The sequence below is a fragment of the Abramis brama genome (assembly GCF_963993115.1).
Source record: "Abramis brama genome assembly, chromosome: 10".
NCBI lineage: Eukaryota > Metazoa > Chordata > Actinopteri > Cypriniformes > Leuciscidae > Abramis > Abramis brama.
Genome location: NC_139972.1, coordinates 28,212,370 through 28,239,286, shown reverse-complemented (window position 1 = coordinate 28,239,286; position 26,917 = coordinate 28,212,370). Strand labels below are relative to the sequence as shown.

The window sequence follows — 26,917 nt, the reverse complement described above, 5'->3', positions numbered from 1 at the left end:
GTGTAGCAGTGTTAGATGTATGGCTTGTTTAAAGGAACAGCCCTGGGCCTGATGTGCTCTGATGCCATTTTTTAGGGATTGATGGAAGCGTTCCCCCCCTGCCGTTTGCCTGTGGGTGATACAGGGCTGTATGGATGTGTCGAATCCCCCTGTTCTCCAGGTATGAAGTAAACTCTACAGATAAAAACTGTGGACCATTGTCGGTGGTAATGGTCTGTGGAAGGCCCCAGCGGGAGAAGAGAGACTCCAGAAAGTCCACAATGACCTGGGAGGTGACGGAGCCGGTAGTGGTCAGCTCAGGCCATTTGGAGTGTAAACCATACACTACGACCAAGAACCGCTGATAGTGGAGGGCACCGTGGATCTCGCCACATATGTCTAATTGCAGATGCTCCCATGGTTTTGAGGGCCAGGCCAGGGGTTGCAGGGGTGGCGGGGGTCGACGACCAGTCTTTCCACTTACAAGACATGCTGGGCATTCTTTAACAAGGGCCTCAATGTCTTTGTCTATGCCTGGCCACCACACCAGGTCGCGGCATCTCTGTTTAAGTTTCACTATTCCCAGGTGGCCATCATGTGCCATGGCCAGCACACGGGCGCGAAGGGCCCCTGGAATCACGGTGCAAAACCCACGCGCCACACATGTCTCATTCCAACAAGAGAGCTCCTGCTTGACCAGAGAAAATGCTAACAGCTCCTCTGGTAATTCCCGTGGCCATCCCTGACGACTGTAGATGCAGAGCTGGGAGATGACTGGATCCTGTTTTCAGGCTGCCGTGACCGTGGACTCGAGCAGAGTGTGTAGCGTGAGAATAATCTCACTTTCGATGTAGTTGACACTGGTAGGCAGGGCCTGGACAGGAACTGAGAAGGTCTGCAACGACATTATCCCGGCCCGGGGTAGAGTATAGTTGTATTGGCGGAGGCGGTCATACCAACGATGCAGTCTCAGCAACCTGTGCCCGGTGCCAGTAGAAGAAAGCAGAGCTGTCAAGGCCTGGTGGTCTGTTCTCAGCGTAAACTGGCGGCCATAAAGGTAGAGGTGCCATCTCTCGCAAGCCCACATACAAGCGAGTGCCTCCTGCTCCCCAACTGAGTATCTTTGTTCGGTTTGGTTCAGAGCTCGGGAATGCAACAGGCCTCTCCACGCCATTCTGTACTTGTGACAGTACAGCCCCTATCGCCATGGCCGAGGCGTCACAGGTGACCAGGGTGTGACTGGATATGTCAAAATGTGCCAACACTGGAGGTGAGGTAAGTTGAGCTTTAAGAATTTGCACTGCCTTGGTGCATTCTAACAACCAGACCCACAGCTCATCTCTCAGAAGCAGCTGGCGCAGTGGGGCTGTTATGGCTGAATACCGAGGCATGAACTTCATGTAGTAGCCCGTCATGCCCAGGAATGAAGTAAGCTGGGCAGCCGAGATCGGTTCGGGAACGGAGAGGATGGCCTCCACATTAGATTGAAGGGGAGAGATGCCCTCAGTGGAAAGTCGGAAGCCTACATATTCAATAGCCGGCACAGCAAAAACACATTTGCTGCCATTGAGGGTTAAACTGTGCTTGAGGAGGGCTTCGAACACACTCTGCAGGCGACTGTCATGGATAGCCGTAGTAGCATCATGTACCACCACATCGTCAAGATAAATAACAACACCTGGTATACCTGCCAGTACTGAGGTCATGACCTTTTGAAAGCATTTACTTTTTCTAGCATTTACTAGAAAGTAAATACAGCATGAGTCATTTAAAACAAATATACAGAAAAGCCACTATAGTGATCAGTTTTAGCGTTTGAATTGACATTTTACATATTACGCTGTTTACATCTTGTTTTTGTACAGTTTGCAAAAACTATAGTCTCTGAGCGTGGTCAAACATGTTCATATAGGAATTTATGTAAAACACGAACAAATATAGCATAAAGTGAATTAAATGACAGTCATTCTACATGAGAGTGTTTAAGACTAAACAAATCATATTTATTTTAGAACATCTTTCTGCTATGTCTATGAAACATTGACGTGAAAGATGAGTATTACACTTCAAACTCGTCTAACTATTACACTTATTTTGTTATTATTACACAGTTATTTTGTGTGTGTCACTAAACAACATGGTTAAGCTAATGAATTACAGTTGATACGTGGTATTTTTACGTTAAAGGGGGGAAAGGAATATTTAACATATAAAAATAAAAATATTTTAACCTATCGTCAATTTCAATTGTTAGATAAATCATCTAACAATCAACAGTTATATGTGAAACAATTAGAGTTGGTGTAAATTTGCACATCCAAAAACTGTTGTTACTTGGATGATCAATATCTTCACTTTATGATAGGAAAGTACGGACTCCGCCTTTGACCAAGCCTCTACATATGGGGCACTTGCGCAGAGAAGGCGCACATTCTTTGCACACAACTAGGTGACCACAGGGGATGAACACAATGTTCACTTCCTTATCCATGCAAACTTTGCATGTGTGCTCCTCTTGAAGTCTTCTTAACTGTTCCTCCATAGGCAAGTCTGAAAGATCTTGACTCGGTGATGCAGCTTCATTTGTCTGGGCCATCAGTTCTCTCAGCAGGCAGACATCATTCTTCTTGATCCAGTTGCGGAAGACCTCTGCTGCTGCACTTCCTTTCGACAGGACTAACTCAATGAGCTGCCCTGTCTGCTGCTTCACTCTAGTGCAGTTACGAATAATGTCATACTCTTTCTGTGAGATGATGTTCTCCTCTAGAAGATGGTCCATTAAGCTCTGCACACTTTTTAGCTGCTGTGACATGACAAGATGATGTTTCTTAAGAAACCATCTGATGCCATCTCCTCAGCAAGAAGCTCTCGCTCCTCCTCTCTCTTCTCATCTTCTGCACTTAGTAAATCAGACACCAACTCTTGAACGGTTTTGTAATTTTCTCCACTTGCGAGAATTTTGCTCTGCACGGTTTGCTTCACCAGGCCACGCTCACATCCCATCTCTAAAGCAGACCTCACCACACGATTGTTCATCATCACTGCATCTTCTGAACGGTCTTCTCCAGGACCCAGGTGTACAACAGGTGGATCAACAAATTCTCTCGAGTTGCTGTCTCCATTAGTCAATAGCTGTTCAAATAGTCTTGAAAATCTTGATTGAATCTGATGAACAAACTCTTGGCCCTTTTCTTGCAACAGGTATTCACATCTTGGAAACCACTTGGCATGTTCTACCCATGGATCATCACCAGACTCCCAACATCGGAGTCCACCATCACAACAAAAGCACTTCACGTCATCATTACGACCAACATAGTAAAAACCAGCCTTAGCCAATTGGTCTGGTCGAGCAGTTATTCTTAAGGGCCAGTTGACAAATGTGAGCAATCTTTCTTCACACTGTTGCATTGCAGAGTTAGATACATTGGAAAGGTCGCCACCAGATAAAGGTACATTATCTGCACGGTCACCTCGAACGAAGCGACAGTTGGAGTAATGCCTCTGGTGCTCTGATACTGCGCGATCTCCCGGTTCCCAGTTGCTAAGCTGGCCTCCACAACTGAAGCAAGCCACTCTGTCGCCCTGGCCAAGGTAGTAGAAAGCACTTTTGGCAAGCTCGGCTGGAGTTACTGTAGCAAGAGTCCAATTCTGAAAGGTGTCAAGGCGTTCCTGTTCCCGACGCATGTCAGGATTGTGACAAGCCGGAGGTCGCTGGCGAGACATATCCTGGTGAGACATATCCAGGTTTAAGTAACCCACCTGCTCCTCCGTTTGGCCTGAAACGGATGCCGTGGTGGTCGATGTTACGGGTGTCGCAGGGGCGGAAAGCTGTAGGATGGCTACGTTGCGAAGCGGGGAAAAGGCACCTCTGTGGTCCATGGCACAGCGCATCCAGACATGGTATGGAAATGGTTGCCACCTCGGGAATACAGTAATTAAAATGCAGAAAACATTCCGCAACTCTTTACAAGGATCTCTGAAATATTTTATAAGTATTTTTAATTATTCTAAATATTATTATTATGTATACTATTATAATACTATTTTTATGAGCTCAGACATTAACACAACAGAAATGTTTGTAATTTTTTTATTTTTTTATTTATTTATTTTTATTTCAACTAGGGATGTCCCGATCAGGTTTTTTTGCCCTCGAGTCCGAGTCATTTGATTTTGAGTATCTGCCGATACCGAGTCCCGATCCGATACTTAATACATAAAAAAAGAATAAAGAAGAGCGAAAAAACAGATCCAGGATGTTCCTTATTTTTTATTTAATTCATCTTATTTTAACATTCAACAACTCTGTTAACAAACAGAGCACTTCTGTGAGGTAGCTTGAACAATCAAGTAATACATAAATTCTTCACTTTTGGACTTTAGTGCAACAGTAAATATAAAAAAAAGTCTAATATATAAACAAATAGCACCTCAACTTAAAATACCCGGCAGGCATGTAAACAAATAAAAAATAAAAGTGCTACAGTGTTTGCAAAGCCAGTAATGTGCTTTTAGGAACTGCACTCCTAACTCTTACGCCGGTTTCACACTGCACTGTTAGCAGAGCATGCAGTGCGTATTTTTTTCGCCGCCCATGTTAACAGATTAAACCAGGCTTTAGAGCATTCACACCGCGCGCAGAGGTGGCGCGGCAGTGCGTAGCAGAGCAGAGCAGGAGTGCCGCGATCGTTTCGGCGCCGAGTCTATTTTTGCTGCGCCGCTTTTGCTGAATTAAAGTGACAATACATTGATCATGGCCATAATACACCGCAGTTTTATCCAAAAAGTGCATTGATGATATCTATTGTGTTTTAAACAGTCAATCAAATGACCAACAGCAATTTAAAAAGAAAACAAATGTCCAAAAACAAACTTGTTGCCAGAACAATAAAAACAAAGATGAACCAAAAGTTATATGAAATTATTAATAAAATAAGCTTCTTGACAAGTCTTTTTTCTTAAATGTATTTGAAAACGAAAAAAAGCAATGCCAACTTATCCATTATAGAGTACTCTGTCTGTACACAAACCGCAGTTCAGCCGCGCGTGACAAACGCTGCCAGTGTGAAAGCAAAACGCGCGTGTCCTGCTCCTGCTCACCATACGCACTGCTCCTGCGCTGCTTACGCTCTGCTGACGCGTACAGTGTGAAACCGGCGTAACTCTCTGCCACCGCATAACTATAGATGTGTTAAAAAATAATGAGAATATATATACATATCCGAGTCCTGATCGGGAGGTAACGTCCGATTCCGATCGAGTCTGAAAACACGTGATCGGGCCCGATTTCCGATCACGTGATCGGATCGGGACATCCCTAATTTCAACATTATACTTTCGAGTATACATTGAAGTAGTGAAGAAAATGATAGACTGGCAAACCGGGGTTGTGTGCGAAGTCCTGAAATATTTATCAGGACAACAGCTCACCCCGCCCCGCTGGAGGGGTTGTCATCATGACGCCGTAAACAGCTGTATAGGATTACATATAATGCCACATTGAATCAGAAGTAGCGTCATGGAGAAGTTATGCATATGCCACCGGAGAGATGTCTATAATTACACCAAAATATTTATATATATAAATATACATATATTTTTAAAGATATGCATGGGTGAATTGTACGCCATAAGTTCTGTAACAAGCATGTAGAAAGTAGTTAGGATGTATTTCATTTTGCCTAGGCTTTAAGTTCATTTTACCAACTATTAAGATGTTAAAGTTCATAGACCTTTAGCGCATTCAAATGTATTGAGTTCAAATTAAAACGTGATATCAATATAGCATTACCGAATTCAGGGGTGTTTAATAGCTTCAATAGTTATCAACCACCTGCTGATTTTAAGTTTTTCTTCAAACAAAAGTAATTTTCTGATAAATCATTGTACACATACATGTGTTTTGTTGTATGCACAGATTTTGAGGGTCGCTTATAGAAAGATGCGTCCTTGTCTTTGTTTTGCGGTATTTTTAAAAACATAGCCTAGCTAGATCTACATAGATGTTTTACACAATAAGATATGTCAGAGAACCTTGTGCGGCATTCTATATCCGCATAAAGGGTTAAAATGTAAAATATACATTTTAGTGCTATTTAAAAACTAGGACGGTATAATAATATAATGTAAATGTCTCACGTGAAGATGATGGTTTAAACCATAATTTTATTAAATCAAGTCAATTCATGTGAATACTGTCGTATATGAACAAAGAGAAGACCTAGAGTTCACTAACATTACAGCTAACTGTAGGAAACAGATATCCAGGGGAAAGTGGAAAGAAAACGCCATAGGCCTACAAAACATTACAATCACACCCGACAATACGATAAGTGTTACGCTAGTGATGTTAAACAATTTCAAAACAGGGTGTTTCAGAAGAAATGCAAAGATGCCTAAAAACAAAGGTGTCCAAAATGTTACGTGCTAATACTTCTCAGGTCTTGTTTCAGAGTCGGTATGCTCCGGTGAAAACTGTGTGAACTTTGATGAGGCCGACGACAATAGCGCTGTTAAACATGCGGTACAATAACAATGTTCAATATAAACAAGAATCCTGCTCTAATGCGACTAATTCTAACCAACTCTAATTGTTTCACATATAACTGTTGATTGTTAGATGATTTATCTAACAATTGAAATTGACATTAGGTTAAAATATTTTTATTTTTATATGTTAAATATTCCTTTCCCCCCTTTAACATAAAAATACCACGTATCAACTGTAATTCATTAGCTTAACCATGTTGTTTAGTGACACACACAAAATAACTGTGTAATAATAACAAAATAAGTGTAATAGTTAGACGAGTTTGAAGTGTAATACCCATCTTTCACGTCAATGTTTCATAGACATAGCAGAAAGATGTTCTAAAATAAATATGATTTGTTTAGTCTTAAACACTCTCATGTAGAATGACTGTCATTTAATTCACTTTATGCTATATTTGTTCGTGTTTTACATAAATTCCTATATGAACATGTTTGACCACGCTCGGAGACTATAGTTTTTGCAAACTGTACAAAAACAAGATGTAAACAGCGTAATATGTAAAATGTCAATTCAAACGCTAAAACTGATCACTATAGTGGCTTTTCTGTATATTTGTTTTAAATGACTCATGCTGTATTTACTTTCTAGTAAGTTGACCTCTAGAATTTACTTTTGTGCAATTGTATCTACAGGTTTTACCAGAGTGTGGAACTTTAACAGTCTCAACCTTTAATGTATAGGCCCTATACATCTCTCAGTGCAATAGTCAGATGTGATTCTGTTGTAATAGTTTTAAGTGTAAAACAGCATGCACTGTGTAATTCGTAGACAGAGGGAAAGTTGCACTAAATGAAGTATCAATTTAGTCAGACAGAAAGACTATCACTTAAATTCTTAATTGTCATTTATTTCTACAGACAGCTCTCAAAGAAACGTCTTCACCTAAAACATACAGTCCAACATACGACATGTGAAACAGCATTGTGCTATCTGAACAAGATGACTAAATCTAGCGGAGTAATAAAACCATCATTTGGAAACTTTTGTGTATTTATTATAAACGGCTCTTTTCTTAGTGATTTGGTCTTTTGAATCTTACATGGTTTGTAAGGACATGTGTGATTCCTGTATAAAGATTATGTTTTAAAGCTAGTTCATAGGGTGTGTAAAAATACACCCAAAGAATTAAGCACAACTATTTACACACATACTAAGTAGGAGAATATCTAACTGTATATTGTAGATCTGTTTATTTGGGGTCAGAGAACATCCTTAGCTCATACATCTCTTTAATTTTGTGCTGGATGTTGAAGTGTTGGTTAAAAGATAAAGGTAGAAGTTAATAACAAACAGACAAAAAACTTTAAATCATCATGAAGCCATAATATTAATATATAAAATATGGTATAATTACAGTTTAAAAATGACTTCCATAATATTTTATTTTAGTAAAGGTATGCCTGGATCACCCAACACAACGTTGTGCGTTGTGAGTGAGACCTTGCAAAGATTACACCGATATTAGATTTCTCGAACATTGCGTGGTTGCCCGAAACTTAGTCATCAACATGCATTTATGTACGACTGTCATCTGTTATCATCGTGTATTCAGTCCATATATTTATCAGGTTGATATTTGTAGAAATAAGCAAAATACATTTATAAAACAAAAGGAACAAGTTAATGGCCTTGTGTCAGAACACAACAGGTATGAAGATACGTTTGGTTTTTTACTTTTTATTCTAACTTTAAAGCTAGATTATCCTTTGAAAAAGTGTAATACAGTATTTGATTTTTACACATTCGTCAACTGGCCTAAACCGTTGACCACTGAAGTTATGACTTCTGAAGGCCTCTCATGTGCAGATTCGCTCGGTTGAAAAAATGGTATTATGTCATCTAAACATCTGAAATTTGCCTGTATTCATAAAATATGTCCTCACTGGTGTAAAATGACCTCTGCCAATAATCTGACTTATCCTCGTAAGCGAAACATTTCTTATCTTTATTTACATGGCGGGTAAGTCCATGGAGGCTTCTATGTCGTTCCGCCATCTTGAAAAACTAAAGGGACAGAAAGCACTAGCCTACTTAGTGAATATTTGTTAACTTCACTAAAAGTCCAAAATTAACTAAAACATGAGTTTTTATTTTTTTTAAACAACTGTTATTTTATAAATGTTATTTAGTGTAATTATAGATAAATCTAGTGTTAGTGTGCTAGTGTAATCTAGTGTGCTTCACACATGATCTATACTCATTCATGTTTCTACCGTCGATGAGTGATGTATCATACGGAACTTAAAACTAAACTTTAGTACCATATTGTATTTTAGTTGATGTTGTTTTGAACGTTTTTTTGAATCTGCATGTGAAGGACCACATTCTAACTTTTTTCAGATAACGTTGTAAAATGTACGAATACTAAACCATTGCATTTTAACTTTATACAGTGTTTTTAAAAAGTTTTAAATATATATGGAAAACAAAACTTTTCTTTAATTAAAAACAACTCGCTGATCTGTTACCCAATAGGCCTACATTGCTTCACTTTTTTAAAAGTTTAAAGCACGTTGTTTTTAACGTTTTAACATTTTACAAATGTATGAACGCTAAATACGTGTATTTTAAATGTATACAACGTTTTAATGACTATAAACATTTTATAATTGTGAAAGTACAACTTTTCTTCAAATGTATGTTAGAAAATAGAAATATTTGCTTGATATAATTTTAATACATGTTGTTTTAGATGTTTTAATTCTAGAACATGTTTGCAATTCAAACTTTTTTAACATTTTACAAATGTGTGTTTACCACCCTTTGTATTTTAGTGATAAACATTGTTTTAATGTCTTTTTTGTATGTGATTGTGAAGAGTACAACTTTAAATGTGGACCGTGGGAATTTTCCCACGTTGGAGGGCTCAGTCCAAAAGTGGTGGGGTGGGGTGTTTGTGTGAGTGTGAGCCAGTTCTAGCGAGAGCATAGAGTTGTAAATTAAATATAATTTCTCCTGTGACATAGGCGAAGCAAGGTATAGCAAGTTTATTAATATAGCACATTTTATACACTGGCAATTCAAAGTACTTTGCATAGAAAGGATTAAATAATCACAAAATTTATTCAGCCAATCGATGCTTTTCTGTGGGTATCCATTCGTTGCAGCCGGTAATCCTATTGGTGCGTATATCCATCAACAGATCCAAATGCGTCGCTCCGTTTAAAAAAAATCTACGTGATTTTAGAAAAAATCTGTTCCAACACGGGTAAACCTTCCATTGAAACATGAATTTTAAATCGTAGTAGGCTATTTTAAACGCTCATCCTCAGAAATAGGCTACGAACATTTAGGTACATCCATTCCAAAAAAGTATGTAAACGTAATCCTCTGGGTGTTTTTTTTTTTATATAATCCACGAGAAGTCGGTATCTTGCAACCGTGGTTAATCCAGCCCACTCTGCTATGAAAACCGGTTCACTCCCATCATCTTTCAAATCTCTACATACTCCTGTATAAAATAAAATCCAATCCCTTTCAGTAAAAAAACTAATTGGGATCCTCTGTTGTATTCGTTGTGAATCGCTCGTCGTTATCCATTAACCAATCTGACTTCGCACGCACGTCCTCCAGACAAGTGAAAAGTATTTCACTTGCGCCCGGCTCATGGAGAAATCGAGTTAAAGAGGGTCCATGTTTATTCTGCGGCACTAAGGTCAAATCCTCCATAGCTTCATCAATGTTTCTTTCAGGTGTTTTGGGGTCTGACGTAGCCATAGTGTTCTACTTGAATAAAACCACAAGTAGGCCTAGTATTTCACTTCAAGTTTGCGCTTCTTTTTAAACACTAGCTGTCACTGTGGGAGGGACGAAGGGAGGGAGGGGATTCCCCCGAGTGTGATGTCATTTTAGGGAGGCCCCTTAAATCGAAATTGGCCTCTCAGCTTTGAGAGGGGTGTGTTAGGGGGTGTGGTCTCTTCGAGCCGTTGCACCGGTTTTCTATGGCCATTTAAGTTCGGACACCGAGATGACCGGATGTGTTTTCTATTTGGGAGCTGAAAGGGACTGTGGGAATTTCCCACGGTGACATCTGTTGTGGGTGGGGTAGGGGCGGGGTTTGTGTGTGTCTCTCTGTAACCTTCAAAGAGTCTCATACCTGCCAGACCTCTGGAGTGAGTGGACGTTCTTTTACTCCAACACAAGGAAAACAGTTATATATCTTTTAAGCTCAGAGTCTTTAACAATTGGGTATGTCAAAACGTAAGACTTTTTAAACTAGTTTGTGTTTTATGTAAAAGTTTTACAAATACTGTCTGAAAGTTAAATGCTTACATTTACTTTTCTGTATATGACTGAACATTGAATTTTTAATGTTTTAACATCTTAAAATAAACACTAACTAATTTTTTTTAATAACTCTTTTAGAGAAAAATGCAATTTTAAACTAATTTCACTGTTGTTTTAATGTTTAATATGTAATGAATGTACATATGTCTTCTTTAATAAATAAAAACACTGATCTCATCTCTGACTATGTCTTTATTGTACATTTCTTAAAAAGTTTTAATATACACCCGTTTAGAACTACTGAGCATGGGAGATTTTCCCACGCTTCAGATGTTCAACCCATAAGGAGGCGTGCCACAAGTCCGATTTTCCCACGGTGTACGTACAGCCCATAAGTGGGAGGAGCTAGCATGGGAATATTCCCACGGTCAAAAAGGGGGTGGGCTTAGAGGGGCCATAAATCACTCAAAAGTGACATGGTATCCCTCTATACTCTCTCTAGTGTGTGACCCAGTGAATCGTTCACAAGTTAGGAGAACTGTCTGCAGTGTTCTTGTATACGGTTTATGAACGTCAGGGGTAGAAACAAAACTCACTTTTGCACTCACACTCTCTCACACTTACACACAATCTCTCTCTCACACGTACGCACACACTCAAGCACGCACATGTAGCCAATGGTAGTAATCCTCGTTATGGGGCGTGCCTTATTTTACGTGGCCTATAAAGACAGCCTTATGAAGGAGCGGTTGATATGGGGGAAATGCCGCTGCACATTAGACGTAAGCAGTTGATGCACTACTGGATAAATTTACAAGGGCATTCTGGGGATCGACATCCTACAACTAAGATACTTCTCCCATGTTGGGAGAGTGAAAGAGCTAAACGGGGATGCTTTGCATGGAGATGTGAGGAAATAGCTGGAGACATGACATTAAATCAAGGTGGATATATCCCGACAATGCCATTATCAGTGACACCACCTTGGTTGTTTCCTCCAGTGTCAGTAGATTTATATTTCCTGGAAAAAATGCAGGGTCAAAAAGGATTTGGAAATATTGCAGTACTGGTGGAAGATAGAATACAAACACTATATCAAACATACGTTCAAATATATACAGATGGATCCAAGGATCCTAATACAGGGAAAGCAGGTTTTGGTTTTAGTATTCCTACATTGCATGTTTCTGGTAAGAGAAGGACATTACAGAAGGTAGAAGAATTACAAATTAAAAAAGTTATTTTATGTACAGACTCATGCTCTGCATTAGTGTCACTGCAGTCATTTACATCTAACAGCAGGCAAGATATAGTAAATGAGATTTATGAAACATTGTACAGAATTAAAAATATGAACATGCAGGTAACATTTATGTGGATCCCAGCACACAGAGGGATTAAGGGAAATGAAGATGTGGATGCATTAGCAAAACAGGCTCTGATGCAGGAGGAGGTCTTGTGCGTTCCACTCAGTCAGTCTGAAGCTAAAGGAATAATCAAACGAAACATCATTAAGGAGTGGCAGAACAGTTGGGATACAGGAAACACAGGGTGACATCTCTATATATTACAGCAAGATGTGGGTACAGGAAGGATAGCCAGAAGAAACAATAAAGAGGAGAACATCTTGACAAGGCTAAGGGTAGGACATACTAGGCTTAATAAAACTTTGCACTTAATAAATAAGCACCCTTCAGGAGTGTGTGAACACTGCCATATAGAGGAGTCAGTCGAGCATGTAATTCTTCACTGTCAAAAATTCTCTCGAGAGCGGGAAGTTTTAAGGGAGGAAAGTAGAAAGCTTGAACAGGAAGAATTAAGTCTAAAAAAATTTTTTGATACTGAGGGAAGTTATTATGATATTTGAGAGAAACTGGATTGATAAATAGAATTTAGGGGCAGGAAATATTATTATTATTATTATTATTTTTATTTATTTTGTCTCTTCAAGGGAAGAAAAACTCTGGCCCACACTCCAACATAGTAGGTGGCGGTAATGCACCATAATGATGGTTGCCACCCGCCATTAAACGTAACAAAGAAGAAAGAAGAAGTATGAAGGAGCGTCTCATAGTCACGGGTGACGTTATCCATTTCCGGGGTGTCGCAGGAGTGTTTGTCCGGTAAGGAGCTGCAGTCGCGGCTGTATTTTTTAACGTTTGTATACATAGTTCCCACAGGCCAATTAATGTCACGTGACCTCACCGGAGACGCCATCTTTGATGGCATAAGCTGCTGTGTTTACAAAGTTTTACAAGCAAATTTTGAATATTTCTTTCTGTTTATAATGTTACGAAAATCATGAAGAGACAAAGTGACAGAGATTATAAAGAGACTCTATTAACACAAGACAGAGACAATGCAAAAATTTCAGTCATAAATGGTGTGGATTTATTCGCTAACGAAGGAAGCACTGAACACTGATTATGCAGCTTTGCCTCAGATACAGTATTATCATGTGTACCATTATCTGGTATTGGCTAGGAGTTTTTACACGTGAGCAATTCCGAGCCTGGAAATCACTGGAGGCGTACAATCAGTTTGCCGAGGGTTGGGTTGGTGACGTTTGCTCAAGTGCAATCAATGGAAAAGTAGCATGAATATACACGGTATAAAAATAAATAAAACTCGCGTGCAAATTAGTTAATGTAATGCGGAACTACTTTAAACGCGGGTTATTTAGGGACATAATCTGAGATTGCAATGCTGGAATGTGTGTGTGTGTGTGTGTGTGTGTCTGTCTGTCTGTGTGTGTGTGTGAGTGAGAGAGAGAGAGGCGCGGGCGCGATCGAACAGTGGAAACAATGTTGTTTTTGTATGTTTTTAATACCTCGTCATTTTGAATACGTGACATCATTCAAGTTTCTTTCCTGTTTATCCTCGCCAGCCATAACAGTCGTTGTTCTGACTTCTCACATTCATGAAGTCTAATGACGGGTATACTGTAAAATCCAAATTTAACTGAACCTCCGGCACGATTTGAACATCTATTGACCCAGCAGGAGATGACCATTTTCACTTTTTATCACGAAATTAACTCGTTTCAGCTTCTTCTTCTAATGTTCTGCCCACAGCATGCCCACAGAAATGGCACCGGGTCGGCAAATGCCCGTATATTGTGACGTCATGTATTGAACCGGGTTTTATGTACTTATTTGGCTCGCATATCTCTCTAGTGTGGACTGAGGAATCTTGCGCTACATCGTGTGTTGTACCAGATTGTCTTTTTACGTCCTGGAGTTTAAATCCCCTGTGCATCGCAAGCAGTTCAAACCGGTAGGTTGTTTGAATTTATTGTTGTTGCACTAAGGGTCTGGATCGACCATTCTAAGTTTTTGTATTTATCCTTTTAGTTTACAGACAGAGGGAGAGACGGTGCAGTGGGTTTCTCGTCGGGGCTTTTTGTGGCCGTATTCTTGTATGTTGACGTTTACACTACTGATTTCAGTTCAGCATTGTGCTGTAGACTGTATCGCTATGCAGACTGTCTCGATACGCGGTGCGGCGCTGGCTTGATTGCAAGAGTGGATGTGTAATATCTGCGAATTGTATTCGTGTACTGCTGTGTGGTGCTTGCTTTACGCTACGTGTTTATTCAGGGTTCGTACACTTTTTCCAAGGTCAAATTCAAGCACTTTTCAGGTCCATTTTAAAGCTTTTTCCAGCACCTTACACTACCGTAAATTACATACCAATACATAGTTAAAATTATTATTTAGTGTTTTTATCACATCAAAAGAGATAAACAGCCAAATGTTTCATAATAGCAGAGGGCTGCACGATATTGAAGAAAAATGAGATATGCGATAACTCATTAAATAATGTGATATTCAATATGCGATACGATAATGCTTAAAGTGTGTCAAATTAACTTAAATTATCTTTAAAATATCTTTAAAATGATATAACCTACACATACGTGTTTCACATTCTTTTTGTGATAAGAAAATATCCCTACAACTTCAAAACAGTGAACATCAGTGTTCTGTAGCATAATAAGTGTTATTTTAACACCACTGGGGTTTAGGGGTTCAGGTTATCCTACATTAGGTTTATTTAACAACAGAAACTGATTAATCAAATGTAAAAAATAAACACTGCTTAGTTTTCACTGCATGAATTAAATATACTGATTCTTATTAAAGCTACAAAAGTTAGCCTATTCAGCCAAAAGCAGTGAGTGATTTTCTTTGTCTTTTGTTCATGACCCCAGTTATTGCAAGCCGTTGCGATATGCAAGCAATTATGCATATTGTAATATATATTTTTGCAATATTTCGATATATTGTGCAGCCCTAATATTTAAGCCAGTCACAAGTTTTATTCTTCAAAATGTATCACTAAGTATATAGCCATATGAATAATATACTTTTCATTATATTAATGTCCAAATATTGCTGACCAGATAATGTGATTTATAGGCTGTAAAAACTGAATTAATTTCAAATATGAAGACTTGAAGATTTGAACAGAAATATTTGACAGGCCTTCCCGTTTTGGGACACATTCTTGGTATAGACAAGGTTTGAACAATATCTGAGTGCACAGGCACCTGCCTGATAAATGTATTTCATTGCCAAGATGTCTTGGGCCAAGACATAACGTTAGCTAATACATTTACTGGAATAGAGCAGTGTAAATATTGCATAGGGCCATCCTAAACCTTACAGTAACAGTATACTTCTTATGACACTGACTGATTTCAGTTCAGCAATCAACGACTGTTGTTATGCACTGGGCTAACGTTTGCAGGTTAATTTGCACGTTACAGTTCTGTAATTTTGGCAATGTTCACTGCATATTCCACAAATGAACGTGACATAACGGACATGCAATACTTACATTACATTATCACACCAAGTACTCTCAGTCACTAATGGCCCTTTAGGACGCGGACCGCGCTGCGCTATGAAATGAAACCGATATATTTCAATGGCTTCCCAGACAGCAACATAGTGTCGGCCCAGATCCAGCCCGCATCTGGTACATGTGGATTCAACGCGTACCAGATGTGGCCCGGATCTGGGCCGACACTATGTTGCTGTCTGGGTTGCGCCGCGCAACTCGGACCAAAGCGGAGCTCAGCGAGCTCGCGCGCACGCCGCGGTCAAAGTTTAAAATAGTTCAACTGTTGCCGCTGCGTGGCCAATAAAAACGGTGCATCCAAACAACGGCGGATATCAAAATGAAAACTCCGCCTACTTTTGTTCTGGCCAGCGTAACGCAAATCAATCTGTATCTGATTCTGAAGGGCTACATTTTTTTCTCCATTTAATAAAGAACTATTTCGTCAGAAAGATATTTCTTGTGAAAGAAATACAGTTACAAATTCAAGCATTTTCAAGCATTTTATCCAAAATTCAAGCACTTTTCAAACCTTGAAAACACAACATCAAAATTCAAGCACTTTCAAGGATTTCAAGCACCCGTACGAACCCTGTTATTTCAACGCTGGACGCTTGGAACATCAGCTGCCTGGTAGCCTGGCGTGCCGCAGATTCGATACGGTGTCCTGCTCTCTTTCTCCGAGGCATCAAATGTTTTGACCATCCAATAGTCACCATCGTGATCTGGTTTCTCTTTGTGGAGCGTATCACTGTATACATTTAATAAGTTTATTTGTTTATTTTGTTTTTCTTTGCTTTCTTTGTTGATGTGAACCAATTGCTTTAAAATTCTACTTCTGTTGTAGATCAGTGTTGAATTTATTTATTTTTTTGTGCTAACCAAGTTTCTGTGAACTTGTTAACTGACCATTATATTTTTCTTTTGATCAGCTATGTGAATTTGTAGGTCCTTTTTCTTGCTATTCATTGTTTCTATGGACTGGTGTACTATGGTAAACATCTATATTTCTGTCAATCTATTGAGTACCAGGTTTTATAAGAGTGTGTATATAATTATGTCTAAATTGTAATTCTGCTTCCTCTCCAGTGGTTGGGGTGACCAGGACTCGTGTCTGTGTGGGCGAGCCTCTCTCTCTACTTGGTGGTGGTCTCTTCCGAGTGCAGTGTTCCACATGTGTGATTTGAGGTGTGAGTGCAGTGCATGAGTGTTTGCTGTGTCATTTTCAGAGAATGGGCGAATAGTCCCCAGCCCTGGAGTGGAGGCCGAATTGTGTGTGCGTGTATTTTTTTTTTACTTGCATATTTATACATGTATCAGTGACTTCAAATAAAAACTCTATTTTTTATATTTCACCTTTGTCTCGGGTCTCAACTCAGCCGTAATCGAACCTGTGTGCTTTGAATAAATCTTATAAGGCGATTCCCCAGTAAATTTGCCTCTGGGGTGGCGTAGTCGGGTATCTTAGAGGTGTAGAGTTTAAACCTGCCCTCTGGGGGTGAATTGCCGGTATAGGCAATTCTCTCCCTGGTATAAACTTTCAACTTTTCTTGTCAACCCATCACGTTGACACTCACACACTCACTTGGATATGTGGTTTACAGGGACTCTCCATAGGCGTAATGGTTTTACTAATGTACAAACTGTATAATCTATCCTCCTACACTAACCCTACCCCTAAACCTACCAATCACAGAAAACTTTTGGCCTTTTTTGAATTTCAAAAAACACCATTTAGTATGTTTTTTTTAAGCCATTTGGTTTATGAGGACACAGATGTCCTCATAAACCATGTTTACGTTGTAATACCCAAGTCATTGTACACATTTGTGTCCTCATAAACCATATACAAGAACACACACACCATAACAGTAGACCCTGACAGGAGGAGGACAGAGTAAAGGTACACAGGACCTAAAATTTCCACACTTTAAAAAAAAAATTTTTTTTTCACTTTTTGAAAACGGGTCCTACAGAACACCATACAAGGGTTAAACAAACGCTCATTTATATTTCATAAGGAAGACAGACAGTCTGAGTTAACCTCCCGTAACGTTAGGTCGTAGCTAAAGCAAGAAGCAAGCTAACGGTAGATGGTCAATGCTGAGCTAAAAATGTTTACTGACCTATCAGGATCCGTTTTCAGATGCCTGATAAAATTAGATGTGGTTGAGCCTGAATCTTTTATCCTGATATTGCATATTTGCATTGAGTGCTTCTTCTGTTTGGGCCGTCTTGTTTGAAGTTTTTTAATCCAAAGCCAACGATGAATGGCACAGCAGTGGCCGGTGCAGTCGACATGTTTGTTCGTTGTCCTCTCATGTGTACACGTAACACGTGACGTACTACGTATCTGCTGCGCCGCAGGCGCGGCCACACTTTCTTTTTTTTCTTTTTTTTTAGGCGCGGCCGCGCCCCGCGTGCAGCAGATACGTAGTACGTCACGTGTTACGTGGGCAGGTTATAGGTAACGGAGGGAGAGGAATAACCAGGGGGGCAATGTTTCGGAAAACACTGAAGCTTCCCCGAGCGCCGCCATTGATTAGCAGACCCTCACCTGCTGTTAGCATTCTATTGACTCCCATTCATTTTGGTGTCACTTTGACAGCGAATAACTTTACATCTGAGGCGTTTAAAGACTCCATTTGTCCATTATTTATTTCTACAGAAAGACGAAAATGTATAAAAGGCTCCATTACCTTGTATCTTACGTTATGACCCCGAAGAAGCAGTTTTTGTAAAAATAGGCTAACGATTGCGTCATAACCACGCGACTCTCTGTCACAGTAGAGAGATTACCGTATGGACAGGAAGAGAAGCTCGCGGGCAATCGGGGGGACGTGGAGGCAAAATGACAAAGTAATTAATCAGAATACTTAGCAAAAGTTTCTCCTGCTCCTAGACACCTCCTACTCACGCTCTCCGTCTCTGCAAGTTTCGGAAGGGAATGATTCAGATTTCTCTTGGCACAGCTACTAGAAGACAGACAGGTTGCTTTGCATCAGCTGGGTATGGCAGGGTAAATGACGGCTGTCATAGCCTGCATAGTCGCGCGGTAAGTTAAAAAAAAAGAAAAGAAAATAAGACATAAATCAATATAATTAGTAGTAAATTAAATGATTTAAACACACACTAATACAAAAAGGAAAGAGTAATGCATTGATTGGGTATATAATAGGCCTAACGTTCACGCATGAACTGTCATTCAGACTGACTATCAGAGATATTAAAATACATAATCCTCTGAGTTTTATGATGTAAGCCAGGGGTGCCCAATCCTGCTCCTGCCGATCGACTGTCCTGCACAGTTCATCTCCAACCCTAATCAAACAGTGCAGCCAAAATGCTCTGTTCGACTTTTCTGAGATCGTTTACTCTTCCCTGTGGATGAAATTTTGGCAATCTGCCAGCTAGATGCATGAGTGTTTCAACCAGGTCCAGTACCCGAACTGAGTGAGGCGGGGCTTTAATTCTTGATTGTATTCATCTGATACGCAATGTGTAACGTTTTTCTGTCAACTCTGCATAATCCTTCGCGATCGAAATCACACGTTTGTCGACGGCGGGTTCAGACCTGTGGTTCAGACCATACTAAATGTTCTAACCGCAAGACAAAGCTCTGAGGACATCAGAAGTTAGAGGGACTGATGGCAGCTGTAGTACACAGGCTACACCGTAATTTTAATTTTAATGGACATTAAAACAAAGGCAGATAACTGTACAATCTGGTAGGTAGCATTATTTGATAGAACACCGGCACAGTAACTTCATATTGACGCGCGGCTAACAAAGGCAGAGTACTGTAACTCAATTTCGAGCGTTCCAAAACAAAGCCAAAGAGCAGTAACTGATGTTACGGTGTTCTGCCTTTGTTTCTCATGGGCTTTTGGAAGTTACTGTTAAGACAACTCATTATTTTCTTGAAAAAACAACGGAATTGATTCAAGATACTCAGTGGCGGTTCTAGGATTTTTATGTAACAGGGGCCATTAAGGGGCCACATGTTACATTCAGGGGCCAAATACAGGGTACATTCATGCACACAAAATAATTTTTTCAGTACAGTGCAAATACATTTCGGCAGTCATTCCTTTTTCAAACGCTCTAATAAAATTATGAGCCAGTAAAGTTCTTAACCCTCTATTGCATGATATATGAAATAATAGAGAAAAAAAATATTTCCACACATTTTATTACCAGTCATAGAGCACATTGAACAATTCAACACATAATTTACAAAAATTATAATAATAGGGGGTAGATCTAGGTATGTTACTTTGGCGCAACAACATGCAATAATGGGAATAAATACAAAAAGTGCAGTCTATTTAAAATATATCTCTTTATTTCATAACAAAACACATTTTATGAAAGATCTTCAACATCAACTTCATTTAAAAAAACATTTGTGCTGAAAAAGTAATACAGTTAAAACCAGTTACCATCTTAGTGGGGTTTGTTACCTAGAAGTAACAATGTGCAACAAAGGAGTATTATTTTTATGCATTCATTCTCATTCAATTTTCATGTTTAAAAATCAAAAAACTTCTTTCTGCCATAGAATGTTGATATGTTCATTGTCACTGAAAAAGATAATTACACAATTTTTATATGTATCTGGAAATATTAGAGGCAGATTGAACATTTGGTGCACACACACACACACACACACACACACGTACACACACACGCACATCTGAGCTTACAAAGCTACAAATTCTAGACTACGCCTATAAATACTTATAGCTAAACTGTCATCATAAATATTGTTATTGTTAAGTATTTTAAAATAAAAAAAACAAGGCACATACTGACAAATACTTTAATAAGTCTTGGTATCCTGCCATCTGTGTGAAATGTTATATTGCTCATAATATTGTATTGCTAACTAGCATGAAAACAGGGAATTCTCATTCCACTGTTGCATATTGTTGCTTTGAGGCAACATAGCTATTTTACCCATTTACAAAATAAATATTCAATGAAAACATAATCAACAGAGTGAAATTAAATCAGAACTTACCCAAAATTGTGAAAATATTTTTTATTTCATGGAAATCCTAAGGAAAATGTCACTTTTTCAAAGTTATGTGGAGCTGAAAAAACATGGCTGCCGCATGTGAGTGCAGGTGAGGAAAAGACATTGAAAAGGGGGTTGGACAAGTTATGTGATCAAATACAAACATTCTATTGGCTTTTCATACTTCCTCCAGATTAAAATAAGCTTTTTTTTTTTGGTGTATGATTTTGTAAGCCTGAGAATATGAGGGAAAATGGGTATGTTACCCTGAAGTAACGCTATGCAATAGAGGGTTAATGATTTTTTTTCATTTATTTATACTGTGCATAAAGGACACAAATGTACTTCTTTCTGAATTCCACCTTTTAAGTTTCATAATCATGTCGTCGCTTATAAACAGTAAATTATTGTTAATTGTTTGGGGGTGGAATTGCATCTGTGATCGTTGTGAAGAATTCTCCGGTTGCTCTTCTCGTCGACGATTGATGGGTGGGAATCTCTAGGCACCTCACGATTCGATTCGATTACGATTCAGAGGCTAACGATTATCGATTATTAAAGTTTTTTTTTTTTTAACAAGCTATTTAACACTCTCTCTGTGCAGTTCTCATGCTCTAGCTAGCCCCAAAATGACGTGTGGCATTTAGTAACACTCTAAATCTCATGCTTTTTACAAACAAAATAAGACTGAAACAACATCATGTACTCTCATACACTCAAATAACATCGACATAATGACCATTTATAATGAATAGCGGGCTATCGCGCTAATCGCGAAACACTCATGCTAACCATGTGCTCAGGCATACTAAACTCATGACACACTATTAATATAGTAAATATTATGTGGTATGTCGCCAGCATGTCCACAATCACGGCACATGAATGTCTTTCTTCAAAGTAAAGTTTAATGTGTTCTATTTTCGCATAGCAAAACAAAGTTGATCACAAATTTCTTGATTGACAGGTGTCTCGTCCAATCAGTGATAAGTACATCATTATCAAAATATACCTACCTTTTCCGTTTTGTATGAATTGTCGTTGTGTTTTCTGAATTGCCGTTGTGTTTTCTGAATTGTCGTTGTGTTTTCTGAATTGCTATTTTGTTTTCTGAAATGTTATTTTGTTTTCTGAATTATTTTGTTTTCTAAATTGTCGTTGTGTTTTCTGAATTGTTATTTTGTTTTCTGAATTGTTATTTTGTTTTTGTAATTGTGATTTGTTTTGCACCTGTCGGCCACCGCATATAACAGATCGGTTTACAGCATATTGATGTGAAAACTAAACAATACAGAAAGCATCTCTCATACAAAAAATACTAAATAGGTAACAATGAAATTGCCAATTTTCCATACGTTAGCTTTTAACGAAGAGGGTCCCGTTCAAATTTGGCGCTCAGCCATCATGAGTCTGTTATGTGCGCGACTCTGTTATGTGCACGCCACAGACTGTCCGCGCACAGCACGTCCGCTTTAGAGTTCCGCCTTTTGCGTTCCGTCAATATTACGTTATTAGGAAAAAAAAATATATATTGTTTTAAGAAAATCGATTTTTGACATTTGTGAATCGATTCAGAATCGTCCACGTCCGCATCGCGATGCATCTAAGAATCGATTTTTTTCCCCCACCCCTAGGAATGGGGGCCAACCAGGGGCCAATCAGATTTCAGCAGGGGCCAGGGCCCCTGTGGCCCCGCCTCTAGAACCACCCCTGAAGATACTTATCCACATGATAAAGGAGGTCTTGAATGTGCCAAAAATATAAATAACTCATTTTCGACCAAAAACGAAGTTACGGTCTTTTGCCTTTGCACGGCAGCATACAGCTTTGCCGATTTCTTCGCTGTTTTCTCATGGGTTTCTCTATAGAGCTCCCCCTACAGCTATAGATATTTGACAACATTGTTGTCAAAACTCGATGGCAACTCTCCCCCTCCCCATCTTCTCCCGCTGGTCATGTGCATTTGTTTTCAAAGAACCCGGCGAACGCACGGAGCCATGTCCACTGAGGTATGTATGATACACAGAAGGCTAGCAAATAAATGTTTAGATAGTGTATGTGTGCAGTGCCGTAAAGCAATTTGTTACATCGCGAGACCTGATATCACGTGATACTTCCTGATGCTGAGGCCGCCGGCCCGCCGACCCAAAGTTGCAAGGGTGGTTTTTCGGCTCACATGCGCTTGGAGAGTGCGAGACGACCACCATTCAACATGTTTCTATATGTGAACGGGGAATATATGTATATTTGTATACCTGTGGAAGTGCAGGAGTGAGACACTTTGGGAACAGCTGGGAAGGGACCTTTTGACCCTAGTATTGACTTTTGGTGGTCTTAAGTGTCTGCTAATGATAAATAGAAGCTTATACAACAATGGGTCCTTTATCTATGGAACGTGTGGCGGAAAGAAGCCCTGCTGAATAAGGCCTTGAAACGAGTATAAAGGCTGCCCAGCTCTTCCTGTCTGGGTCTGTAGCGTAACTTCTATGTGGCGACTGGGCCTTCTTGCAAGAATAAATACTTTTTAAAAGACAATTGGATTCAGAGTGTCTCTTACGCAGTGATGAGGGTTGAATAGAAATTTTTGCCACAACAATGTCAATGTCCAAAAATGAATCGCAGGATATTAACTATTTAGTGAAAGTTTCACACTGTCACGAGATAGTGTCGTTTGATAGTGTGTCAGCACAGAGAACACATTCCTCTGCATTCAATTAATATTTCAGACTGCAGAAATAAAACTTCAAATTGTATAGTCAATAAAAATAGTTCCCTTTCGAGAGGTCTCCCGTATTGCGTAAGTAGCTTACGCTATGGGAAAAACTCCTTTTCTCGAGAATATTGAAGCCAAATTTGTAAAACTCAGTGCAGCTGCACAGCAGACAGCTAGCTGTGCATCTAGCACGGTCGTTGGCTGTGCTGCAGCAACTGCACAAACCTATGGTGAGGCGGCTCATCCGAGCAAACCAATCAGGTCGCTTCGCGCCCAGGCGCGTCAGAGCCCGCCGGAATGAGCTTATAGCTATATAAGTCCCCATTTTTGCCATAGAATCAGATTTAATCTCCTCAGCAAGTTTCCACTTCGCTGTCCTCCAGATTAACCCTCTGAGGTCTGAGCTGTTTTCTGGGCCCTGGAGGTGTTCTGACATGCTCTGACATTTCTGGTTATTTCTGTTACTTGTGACATTTTCATGGCTAAAGTCTAATTACACTGTATTCAGCACAAACTCTGCTACAATAATATATCAGCAGCATGTATGTAAAAGTTTGTAGTTTTGAGATAATGACATTTATGCGTGGTTTTTGAAAATACAAAAAAAAAATCTCACTGAAATAAGGCCATGAAACCCATACTGATTATTTCTTCACAAGACTTTTGAAAATTGTATGACGTAGCCTAGAATATTTGCTGCAAAACTATGTGAAAATCACCCTGACTGCTCATTCAGATAAGACAATATATTGATTTAAAAATTTTACGACGTGTTTTGTGTGAAAAAGCCTTATGCGAGAGCTCATTAATATGTAAGCTTTTCTCACCTGAGAAAGACAAAGAACCTCCCCTAACGGCCCTATTAGGAGCTATCAGGCCCCTATCATTCTGAGCAACCTTGCACAATACTGTAAATGAGGAGATTTAAAAAATAATGGCTTTTAAATTGTTTGGATTTATTTACAACACAACATAATCCAAAGATACACAACAAATGCCAAAAAAGCACTTCAAAGACAGAGACCTTTGTGCCATTCCTAAAAACATTGTACATACCTTTCATTTCCAAGATTTTCACTTTACCATGTTCACGTACTGAGACTCATGTGAATGTTGAAGTCCTCAGTGGCATCTGGGACCTGAAAAAAAAAAAAAAGTGAACATACTGATATCAAGAGAAAGGCCTGCACGATTTTGGAAATAAATATTAGATTTTTCTGGTTAAAATTGCTTTTTAAAATTCCTTTTTAAAATTCACAGAATACACACACACACACACGTTTCCAACGATATATAATATAATGAACACCAGGTTTGTTGTGCCTTGTAGGCATAAGGTATATGCGCAGTGCGGATAAAATAATAATAACAATAAATAACCTATAGCAGCCTATAAATCTTCCAAAAGAATCTAGAGAAAAATATATTGATTATCATGTTACTTCAAATGTTTCCATCCGTTATGATGATATGAAATGAGATAATAATAAAAACATGAAGCCGTTTGGTGCGTTTTGCTTTCATCCAAAATATGATACATTCAAACGCGATCGCTTGCAAAATATGATACATTCAAACGCGATCGCTTGCAAAATATGATACATTCAAACGCGATCACTCTCAAATATAAAACATTATGGTTACCATAAACATATCTATGTTTGAGCAGATATCCACAAACACAGTAAACACATATGATACATTCAAACGCGATCGCTTGCAAAATATGATACATTCAAACGCGATCGCTTGCAAAATATGATACATTCAAACGCGATCACTCTCAAATATAAAACATTATGGTTACCATAAACATATCTATGTTTGAGCAGATATCCACAAACACAGTAAACACGGGTCTAAATATTATAATATTCCCCATATATCTAGCAACAGTTCAGCTGCAACGTGACATTTATGCAACAATAACAAACTAGGCTATGTAAGAATTTCTTACCTTATCTTTCTTGTCTTCAAATCGCGTTCTTCTTCTTCTGAGGTAGCCTAAATCCAATGTAAGCTCAGGCACGTCTTTCAAACTCGACGAAAAGTGAAGTGAAGTGTTTTGTTGTTGAGGTAACGAGCGCGTTCGCGTTCCATGTGGAGATTTGCATGTGAATATCTTTTGCGCGAGTAGGCGTGGCCAAATTAACTGTAATGAGCAAGCGTTTGAGAAGCTGGACATCTTGTTGGTTTTATACAAATTACTTAAACAGAGAATATTTGTTTTCGTTTTGAATCCGATCATTTAAAAGTACACACTTAAATGTTTATAAAGGTATATGGCTCATAAATGTGTGACAAGTATTCGCTGAGTTTTGTTTCAGTTTATAGACGTGCTCAAGAAAAAAAAGTTCACCGCGACGGAGAGGCAGAAAGCACACCCTGTTTATTTTCTTTATTTTACAAAAGCACAATGTTTTGATTTGATTGTAAGTGGACACATACAAAAGGAGAAATATCACAGATTCTTTTTTTATATTTCTTTTTTCTGTATGACCATAAATGATGGAGTAATTTAAGTTTATAGTGCTACAATGTGGAGAAAATCCGGCAAAACGCGTCGGCGCGTTTGTCGACCTCAGAGGGTTAAGAAGCCTTTTTCGCCGCCGTCAATAAGCCTTCAGCAGAATAAGCCACCTGCTAAGCAGCTCTGAGGACACTGGCTTCCTGGTTTCACTGGACGCCACCTTCAGCCCGCTGTTCTGCTGTGCCATCCGGCATGCTATATCCTTTTACAAAAGCTAGTGTGTTCGCCTCTGCGACTCACTTTCTAAAAGAGCAATTTCCAGGCGTTGTTTCAAATGCCTCGGGTCACCTGCGCCTCGTGCAGAGGCCCTCTCTTCGTCGGAGATCGTCACATCCTCTGCGCTTCCTGTCTGGGCCGTGACCACGCGGAAGCTCTACTCTCTAAGGGCAGCTGCCCGGAGTGCAATGAAATGGCGCTCTCTCCACTGAGGGCTCGACTAGCCAGCTTCACCGACGACGACCCCGCGCCCGCGCCCTCTCCCCCTTTTCCTTTGCTCAAGCCGCGTAAGAAAAAACCGCCATGCACAGAGGATGTCAGAGCGGACGAATACAAGCAAGCACACGCCGGCCCAGTCCCCACGTTCCTCGCTCTCTCCCAGAGAGAGCGAGGACCCTTGCACAGGACCCTTGCCGGTCATGTTCACACAGGCGGACCAGTACCCCTCTCAGCGAGTGGCCGGTCTCGTCTCTTTTGGGGCATCAGACGAGGAGGACGACAAGGATTACAGTCTTTCCCTCGCTGCATCCGAATGTGAGGAATGGACGGGCTCCGTGGCCGACCCCGCACCCTCAACACAAGCCAGCATGAGCGATGTGAGAACTAGCCTTGACACAAAGCTTCTCCGCGTGCTGACTAAGGCCATTGAAGTGGTCTTCGCCCGGGGAGCCCACGCGTAGCAGACTGGACGAATGGTTCCTGCAGGGGTGCCGGCAGGCCCCTCAGCAGAGGCCTGCTCCTTTCTTTCCTGAAGTACATGATGAGCTAACTAAGTCATGGAAAGCGCCGCATTTAGCTCGTCTAAAACCTTCTATTACCTCAATGCTCTTG

At 39.7% G+C, this 26,917-nt stretch overlaps 1 pseudogene across 1 annotated transcript; it reads right to left on the bottom strand.

Moving 5' to 3' along the window:
* Positions 1–2,335: 2,335 nt before the first annotated feature.
* LOC311091587 (baculoviral IAP repeat-containing protein 2-like) lies at positions 2,336–3,749 on the bottom strand (annotated as a pseudogene). The gene has a single exon. The product of its transcript is annotated as a baculoviral IAP repeat-containing protein 2-like (transcript).
* Positions 3,750–26,917: the final 23,168 nt, after the last annotated feature.